This window comes from Clavelina lepadiformis, chromosome 8, assembly GCF_947623445.1.
Source record: "Clavelina lepadiformis chromosome 8, kaClaLepa1.1, whole genome shotgun sequence".
Classification (NCBI taxonomy): Eukaryota; Metazoa; Chordata; class Ascidiacea; order Aplousobranchia; family Clavelinidae; genus Clavelina; species Clavelina lepadiformis.
Window position 1 is genome coordinate 7,815,736 of NC_135247.1, and position 10,802 is coordinate 7,826,537.

The window sequence follows — 10,802 nt, forward strand, 5'->3', positions numbered from 1 at the left end:
ACGAAAAAAATAAGTGTTAAAGTTAAATTTGGACAATGATGCAGTGTGGTAATTAAAAGCTGATAGTAGAAATACGCATCAGCAACAAGGTAACAACAACAAACAAACATTTGATTAAGGTTAGCGCAGCCGGATGGTGAAAAGAAACCCCATTCCATGGATTGAAATCCCACTTCCGTGTCCAAGGAGAAGGCACGACAGTAGGGCCCTCTAGTGCACCAAACTTATTGCATTACACATGTCAGAAATAAGTTATTGAGAACTCATATGCCTCAGATGTCCAATACAAGATATTAAGGCGAAATGTTACACTAACATAAGAACTAAAAAGAAAACATGCAGACACACTGAACCGTTGGAAGAACATGCTAATGTTTTGACCAATAACCATCAGCGTATGTGAAATGAGTGGGACAGATTTAGGTTTAGCAGAAAGTTTTGTTTACCTTGAGTGATAATTTATAAGTGAAAAGCCAATCAGGAACTCTCGACATTTCAGTATTTCCTAATTGAAATTGATTCGATTGAAAGTTTTGGTCGAATCACTGCATTTACCGTCATGCTCGTCTAGTATTGTTCGATCGAGTATCTGTTAGTTCCATCTAAAGTTTGTTTTAATTGCAAAGTTCATAAATTTTCATTTTGTTTACCGATTTTATATTTTACATTACTTCGCTGTAGTTCATGCTGGACCATCTGGTTTGGATGAGGATTCAGAATTTTTAGTTATTATATTTTCAGTTAACTCAATGTGCTACAGATGCTTTGATCAGGCCTAATGATCATGCATGCTGCTTTGATTCGCGTCTGTACTCAGCCGTGAAGCTTCACGTTTCTCTTTTGTTGTTTTGAGTTCTATGATCTTGCTAGGATTCTGACAGCGTAGTACTCTCTCTATCAGGGGCGGGCAACTTCTTGGGTCGGCGGGCCTGACATGAGAAAATGAAGTACTTGGCGGGCCGGATTCCTGAATAGATTGGAACGCAGCTTTATCTTATTAATGTTCATGGTCGAAAATGTTTGCTCATAAACGTATGTAGACCCGAACAGAACAAGTAGATTCATGGCCATCTTTCTCAGGTTGGCAAACTTGGAATTATTCAGTGACGCAATACAGAAATTGCGGCAGAATGTGGCCGCAGGCCACATTATCATGTAAGACCGGAAACTGTCTGCGGGCCGCTCAAAATCCCGTCGCGGGCCGGATCCGGCCCGCGGGCCGTATGTTGCCCGCCCCTGCTCTATGAGTATGTAGATTGTAGAGCAATAGGAGAGTACTAAGCTGCTAGACCAGGGGTTCTTAAAGTATGGGTCGCGACCCAAACATGGGTCGCGGAGGGTCAGAAAATGGGTCGCGACATAGTGACATAGGTGGGTCGCGACATAGGTTAATATAATATAATATAGGTCTATAGGACATTAAAATGGGTCGCGACATAGGTTTGGGTCGTGAGGTGATCATGAAACTCAGATTTGGGTCGCGCTCAAAAAAGTTTAAGAACCGCTGTGCTAGACCGATGGTAAACTTTTCGAATGATGTTGCCCAGTGACAGTTTTAAAAAAGCAAAGTTTAGTCTAATCTAAAACGCAAAAAATTATATAACGTAGTATAAACCATATTATGGCGATGACGGGGGTTATATTAATGTATTGGGATTACCTAAAACCAAAGGCTTTAATTGCCCTTTAGAACTCCTTTTGTCTATTTAACTTTTGACTCCGTTTTTATGCTATTGCTTATTTGTTTCTTCTAGCCAGCAAAACATTCATAAAGGTCCAAATTCTTATATTCCAAATGTAGGCTAGTTGTACTCTAATTACATACTAGAAAAAATCATCCATGTAACCCCAAAACATGCTTTTTAGAAGAGAGCGATTAAACCGAACCATTTCTTTTTATTGCTTTATGCTATAGCCAATCAGATAAGGCCACCAGTTTAATGTCATATAAAGATGTGTCACAAAATATTTTATTTTTACCACTTACAGTTTGACTGCACTTATACGTCACAGAGATATGTCAACAAGAAGACGTGTAAATTCGTAAAACGCTATAAGTGCACCACAAGGACGTGAAAAGCACTTCCCAAAACCACATCTATAATTTACAACAAAAGAATAACTTGTTTAATGTTTTCTGATTGGCCAACAGCTATTTATTGCAACATAGTTACAACACCTTTCTTTGTTGTTGATTTGTTTATGTGCCATATAATAGACGTTATAATCGTTATAATCGTTTTTTTGTTTTATGTTCTCAAATACATAAATAAAAGCGTGTACAGACATCGGTTCATAGACGAGCGCGAGTGACTAGGGGTCGGTAACTGAATGTCTTTCGGATGGTAATACTAATAAATGTTCACCAGTGTAACGTTAACCACCCTGTCCGCTAGAAAGCGGCAGGACAGCACGTTTATTTGCTCAAAGAATTATTGTGTTTTTTCTCTTTATTCTCTGTTCGCATTTCGAGTCAGTCATCTTTCAGACAACGAGGCACACAGACATCCTTTTAAGACGTCTCTCCGCGTCAAGTTATGCATGTGCTTCGGTGCATGTTATTTATCAATAAAATGAAATCAAGTTAGCTGCAGTTGGGGATCAGGAACAGCTCAACAACATTTATATAGGATAATAACCTTTTGTTGCGCCATATTAGGTTTTCAAAAAGTGTTCAGGGAAGTGAATGTACAAAATTTATATGCATTGTTTATTATCTTTCGCATGTTACATTTTTATCTGAAACATCAAGATAAACCAATATACGGAGAACTTTATTTAATACTATATGTACCAATGTACGTTAACATATAAGACTGGAATATTTTTGAACTTGACACGCAACTTTTTCTGAGACCTTACTGGGGTTTTTAAATCTTTTTGAAAAGACAAAGGCTAGGATATGTTGTTTTAAAATCTAAGATTTTGTGTTTTAAACCGTTAGATTTTTAAAGAAAAGTAGCAAACCAAATAAACTTATATTCTATGCAGCGCCAGCGGTTCCCAAACGTTTTGTTCATTGGTACTTTCGGGCTACTCATTTTCATATTGGCTACTCATTTTCTCGTACAGCTAACCCATTATCTCCCTTACGAGTTTATTTTTTATTTTATTTCATTGATATATATATTTTCATTCGAAATCCATATGTGGTTACTGCAGAAGCGTAGCTATAGAATTTTGAGGGACCGGGGACAGATGCAGTTTTTGCGTCACCACTTCTCAACATATAAGCCTAAATGAAAAATAACCATTGAAGTTGCGAGCGAAATAGTGAAGTTTTCTTAATACCAGCGGCTGGCCATACCAATCAACATGCACAGAGTGCAAACATTTTTGTTTTTTGTGCTTTAAACTGCTTATGAAATGTATTCTGAAGGTCATCCCAATTATGGTTTCTGCTCTTGACACGTGAGGTTTGCGTGAGTGGAGCAAATTTTGGAAGTAGGTTTATTTACTTTCCAGAAAGAACGATTTTGGGCAATGCCTTTGACCTCACGTACTGTACGGTGACGTTAAGAGCGTCCAGATCTTTAAGTGCTAAGTTATGTCCATCGACAGGGAGCGAAGAGCAGCTTGCGGGCGTTTCCAGCTTTTTCTTTTGGCTTAAAATTGAAGTTGGCGCGTGTCGGTTGTTCTGAAGGGAAACCGTGTATCAAACTTTTTATACCCTATACTTTTGCAATGTTGAATCGTGAGCAACTGGAGACTGCTACAAATTAGAGAATCATAGCCTACTTCATTGCCACCAATACATTTGCATTTTGTGAGTAGTGCATGATGAAAACTTTTGAAATCATTTTTTCGCCCTATATCGCTACGCCCGGGGACAGATTTCCTCATGGATTTTACCTAATTTAAGCTAAATTACTCGTTACAGACAACTTCTAGTAGCCTACCGTACATACGCGCGGCAGTTTTCTTTATCTATTCATTCTATTGTATGTAACATCACCCAACAAACGTGACGGCTTGATTCATTTTTTGACAAGCGACAAGTTACTTTTGGATTATATATACGACATATGTATTTTAAAGACCTGTACATATTCCAAGCATGTACTGAAAATGTCAAAGATACGGATAAAATTACCATTAAACTACTTATAACTAAGTTATAGTATTTTCTTCAAGCGATATACTTCGTGCATGCGGATAAGTTATGTATATAGGCTTACTGTATGTATGTTGTTATGATATGTATGTTATGATGTTGTGACATACAGCAACGGGCCTGCTCTATTGAACCTTCGGTTGCTGACAGAAAAATCACTTGACGGCATGACGTAACAAGACGATTGACACTTACGATAACGAGAGTTTTATAATTCAGACAAAATGGTTGAAAGTTATAGAACGAACTGAACTTATTTTCATGACACTCTTTAAATTCAGCCACGATTCATCGTAGCTTTATAGCAAACATTTATCAGAATTCGGATTAGCGAGCGTGTCAGCCTATTCTTTGTTTTCACAGACACATTTTTTATTTGTTGTTTTTTACTGATGTCAGAAAGGGCACCATGTTGTGCTAGCTGGGATGCTTACTACTGCTGTATATCACAAACGTCCAAGTGCCATGTTGTCGCGTATAGTTTGGCAACGGTGCAATATTATCTGACCGTTACAAATACCTTATCAGAAGAATACAATATATGCTAGATAAGACAACTATTGCTTGCTGCGCAAATATCGATGTATGAGAATTGTTCTCGTAGCTAATAACACATCACTACAATAATATCCGAGTAACAAAATATATTCAACATAAGAGAAACATAATATCCCTCTTATTATCACACACACAACTTGACTTGAACTCCAATGATTGAAGATTAATTGAATGATTGACACACCGAATTAGTACATCAGCACATAGATGGAACACGATGCGAAGATCGATCAAACAGCCATCAAAGAGAGCGATCAATATCAAGTTCTAATTTAAATCCAATGAGTTTAGCCAATGTCCACTCATCAAGTATCGCGATCAAAACGGCCACAGTCAATACGGCCAACTCATTTCAGACAATATTGTCTTATCGGGAGTTCATCTATTGGAATCGTATCGACCAGCAAGAAGTTTTGTATTCCGAGTTCTGGGACACACCGTCCTTTATCACAACTATACTTTATCGCACGAGCGTGCATCAACTCAACTTACATTTGTCGCCTAAACACATCAACTATCATTCACCTGACTACGAGAAAATCCTCTACGAGCTCCCTGACTCTGACTCTTTTACTGATCTTCAATCGATGCTCAGCTCTGTGTCTGAAGCCACCCTTCTTAATGAGCAAATGCAACATGTCTTAACAAGCTTTACTACGACCTATGAAACAATGGTCAACGGCTCCTACGTCACACAAACATTTCCGCACGCCTTGAAATAAACGTTAATCCTTGCACTGTCGCAGATTACGAATCCATTTCTCTCAGCCCTTACATTCATCCTGCAACTCTTTGCAATGATGTGGGCTCTCTTCCACACCATCGGGTTTATCCGATCATCTCCGCACCATTTGCAGTATGCCAGATCCCTTGTCTCCCGTAATCGCACTTGGCAACACCAACATCGAGCACCAGTTGCATATCCACAGCAACCGTCGCCTTTAATTGCCTTGACATTCTCGTGACCAACCGCATTCTTCTGGACCTTCCGATGATGCACCACCCGCTTCCCCTTCTCGTGACGATTTCGCAGAAACCCACACAATTTAAGTTTCAGTATTTGTATCATTTTGTTTTTATGAAATTGATTTTTTAAAATACTTCAACTGTCGATTGATATTGGAATACTTGCTCTGAATAACATGGTGTGAACACTCCTTTTAGTATGTTCCCGTGTTGTTTTCCAGTATCTATGCTGATAAGAAGTCTTTATTGTAAATACCCGCTTTTTAACCTTAACACTGATTATAATCAATAAATAAATGATTTTTTTATCTATGTTTCAATGTGTCAGCTTTAGCTATATGTATCTCACATTGTCAAAACATTGTTTCGCTCGCTGCACCTGCTACGAATTGCTGCATTTTTCATGTCCAACGTTTTAACTCCCATCGCTTTCACGTTTTATCAGCTCACACTTCTACCAGCGAGCTGAGAGTTAACCAAATGAATTATGGGGATGGCGAGGTTAATTGTTTTAGGTTGGTCTAAAGCCAAAGGCTTTAGTCGTTCTTTTAGAACTCTTTGTCTATTTTACTTTTGGCTCCGTTGTTTGTGCTATCTATGAATGTTTCATTAAATCAGCACAACGTTCATAAAGTCCACATTCTTATATTCCAAAATATAGTTGTAATTAAATCAGAATTAATTTCACATCCCTTTTCAAATCCGCATAGAGCAAATGGCTTGAATTGCATGATGAATAAAAGAGAAGAGGTGCGTTTTTATCCAAGCCTCAGTTTTTATATCGCTTTTGCATAGCCAATCAGAAATAGACACAGTTGTTTACGTTATGCTATGTTTCCAAAGTTTTTCATAGTAGGCCTAATGACTAAAAATCTAACAAATTCTACATCACCGAGATTCTTTATCGTAAGTACCGTCTAACTTCGTAAACTCTGAATATATGATGCCACTTAAAACCACTTGTATACTGGGTCAAATATGTCGGTTTAAGAATTAAATGTTTGAATGACATGATAAACCAAAGACAGTACAGCTTTCGTAATAATACATTTTATGTAGCTGGAGAACACACAATCGCTTATTAAAACACCAATCATATTATAAATTATTACAATTCACTATTACAATCGCCATAGAATCACCGAAATCAACAGATGAGATCTCTAAGCCAGGGGTCCGCCAGATCTCTAAGCCAGGGACCTAGTGGGTCGCGAGACCTTCGCAAAGTATTTTAAACTTACCATAAATATAAGCATCGCATCTGTCTAATAATGAATTTGAGTTTTTTTAAACCTCTAAATTATTATTGGATTTTTACGTAGTTACTACGTAACAATGCAATAATAGTCAAGCACACGTGTGCAACCAGTTATGCTTTTTTGTTACAATTATATGCTCACAAAATGCTTGGGTCGCGGGAATTTACAACTATTTTTTAAGGGTCGCAAAAAAATTATTTGCAGACCCTTGGTCTAAGCTAGCCATAGTGATTTCAACTCAATAGACATCTTATAAACAATAGTACAGTATTGCTAATGTTCTTGGTTATTCGTAATATTGAGAAAGTGTACAGAACCTATAATAAAACCTCTTCTTGTAAGCTATTTTTGTTGTAATGATAAAAGCTTTCGACCCAACAAAAGGTTAGAGTATTCTAACCGCACGCAACAGAGTCAGATAGTTAACAGGTAAATTAAGTAAAGATACCCTCATAAGCCAAAAGCAGTTGTTCAATTCTAAGTAGTTTGGCTGAAAATATAATCAGCCACCAGGCACAAATCCTCACTGAAACGAACTAAGCCGTTTCTTTTCAACACCAATCTTTCATTTTCAATAAATTTTATGTTTCCCGTTGGCTAGTATAACTTTTATTTGACATAATTATTGAAATTGGGTACTCATAAGTCACCAAAATGGGCGGCTCAGAATTTAAGATAGTGCTCAGCGAAGATCCACACTCAACACTGTTGGGTTGAGTTTTTGATTTAGACTTGAGTAACGAGTTGAATTTTAAGTTTCTATCAACATTTAAGTAAGGTTTTTGATCTCCACATTAATGCTATCATAGAAATCTAACAAGCTGTTATATTTCTATTGAGTTACCAGCCCACAACATAGATACTATATAAATACATGTTTATATTGTATCTATTTTGCACCACTGTCATTCTGAGAAACCGCTCCTACAAGGAGAGGTAATTAGGCTAGAACTACTGATGAGAGATGCTATCTACTACCGTGACGCGACACCTTATCGAAAGACACTTTATCGAACGACACTTAATCGAACGACACTTTATCGAAAGACACTTAATCGAACGACACCTGATCGAAACGACACCTGATCGAAACGACAGTTGATCGAACGACACTTTATCGAACCGAAAGTTGATCAAACGACACTTTATCGAACCGACAGTTAATCAAAACGACAGTTGATCGAACGACACTTTATCGAACCGACAGTTCAAGCAAGATTTTTGCGTGTTTCTCAAACATTGAAACAATGGGTCATTGTGATGTTCAGCTATCTGTCCATGTTTGTTTGATAAAGTTGGATTTTGTAATTTTTGAGATATTGTGATATTTATATAATTTTGCTCTCTCTCCGCATTGAAACGTATTACTCATTTACGCACCAATAACTTGACTAACTATTCTTTTTCGTTCTCTTTTCACAGCGGGGGCGCGGCGTAACAAGAAGAATTTATAGAAATGTGTCACTTTTAGAAATACCTAATTTACACTAAATTCACTTTCTTTAGTTTTACAATTATGATGTATACAGGAAGCCAGATGATGTTTCTACTAACCTGTAATAATCTCATCGTCTACGACGCATAGGTTTCTAGTAATTAACGATTGCAAATGTGTGTGCGGGGTTGGCCACACCTAGTTTTTTTAGTAAACTCGCGAGCCTGGTTAGGATAGGGTTAAAAGATCCACAATTTATTGAAACAACTGACGATATGCACTGTTAAAAGAACGACAATTTATTAAAAGAACTGACAACATGCACTGTTAAAAGCACGACAACTGACGAAGTGCACATTTCAATCGCATTCATTTAATTACAAGTTGTGTGCAATTGCTCGAAGATAACTTTTTATGTCCATATTTGTTGAGTCATAATTTTCAACTATGCTCTTCAGCCGTTGGTTGACAGCGTCGTAGCGCTTCTTCCGAGGTGGGCCATCGATTCCAGCACTCAATTGCTCAATTAACATTTCGTTGGAACCTTGTTCCCGCTTAATTTTTTTGACGAGTCTTCGAAGCGTCGGATGGGATAATGAGACACGCTTGCTGAACGCATTGTGCCATCCTTCAATGCTATTATTCGTTCTTGGAAGGAAGCGGAATTGGCCATTGGCCAAAATGGAAAAGGCAGCCGAGAATTTCTGCCCGAGGGAAGCTGGAAGAAAGAGCATTATATGCTGCCATTTCAAAGTCTATTGTTACGGTTTCTGGGGCTATTCCTGGTCGCTGTTGTTCCAATAAACAAAAGATGCGATTGTACACAGCTTCAGATTTGTTCTCGGTAATGGTGTATACGAGTGGCACCGTGCGATTTTCATCGACCAGCGCGTGTATCGTGTACAGCTGGTATCCAAGTGGGGCAACATCAAATGTACCGTCACAAAACCAATTAGCGCAGTTGTTCAGTATATCCAGATTCTTTTGAGATGCAAACATATAGAATTCGTTCTCATCGTCTTCCTCGATAACGAAGGCTTCTCCCCTCGGTGTATTAGCTGAGCGTGATCTTAGCTTGCTTTTCGTGAATTTCATTGTTGAAAATATTTGTTCACATGTGTACGTGCTACCAAGCATCGAAGCCATTTATTTTGCGCTGTCGGTCAAGCTGGGATAAAGACTACTTTCAAGAAGCTACTTTGTGTAAAAGTCAGGCAGCGACATGCCCCTTGCTATAAAATTTTGCCTTCAATTCCTTACTCTTTGTATCTATAATGACTATAGTCTTGTCTACTGTACAGACAATCTCGTACTTAGTAATTCTCGTGCGTATTCTTGTGATATCTTATTAATATGTGGGCGGGCCGGCCGCCATGCGAAATCGTACACTTTATGATACAAATATAAAATATAGATATAAAATATAAATCGTCAACTTTATGATATATACATCACAATTCATTAATGCACACCATTACAAAGACCGCACATCACAATGGCTCATTGTTTCAATGTTTGAGAAACACGCAAAAATCTTGCTTGAACTGTCGGTTCGATAAAGTGTCGTTCGATCAACTGTCGTTTTGATTAACTGTCGGTTCGATAAAGTGTCGTTCGATCAGCTGTCGTTTCGATAAAGTGTCGTTCGATCAACTGTCGGCTCGATTAACTGTCGTTCGATAAAGTGTCTTTCGATCAGCTGTCGTTTCGATCAGGTGTCGTTCGATAAAGTGTCTTTTGATAAAGTGTCTTTCGATAAGGTGTCGTAGTACCATCTACTACTAGGTGGTGTACCGGTACTAGCTACTGCTAGCTGGTATGCCAGCTACCAATAGCTGGCAGTGGCATATTGAGTTATCACTTCATCTCTCCCTACGTGACTCTGGTAGTACTTACTGATCTCTATAAACACAGTGTTTCTGGTAGACCAGTGGTCGTACTCTGCTTTCAACCAGTTAAAAGTCGAGAAAAAAAGCGGGGCACCACAGTATTGTGCTTACTGATTTTTCTGTCATTATTCGTATGCTAACTCAGGATGGTCCACGACTGCGAGCATGAAGGACCACAACGCACTCCTTGAAACTTTCTATACTTGTTTGCGACTGTACTTGCAACAAAAGGTTAAAATCGTTGCATGTATGTCTTGCCACACAATAGAGTCATTCCATGTATAATAGCCTAATTAATCAACCAGGTTCTGTAACCACTAGTCTTGAATTTCGCTGGTTTGGATATATGTTTTAGAGCATATATGTTCATTAGTGCATGCTAATAACAAATGTCTTGATTTTTTCATCCCTACTGCGCTTATGACAAAAAATAAAATGATTGATTGACATAGGCCAGATGGCAGTTTGGAAACTTTGCGGTTTTTGGATAAGAAATCTCCCACACACTTAGCAAACTTTCCAATCTGGGATATATGCCTGCATTATTAAGAGAATGTTTAACTGTTCATGTTTTCAAGTTT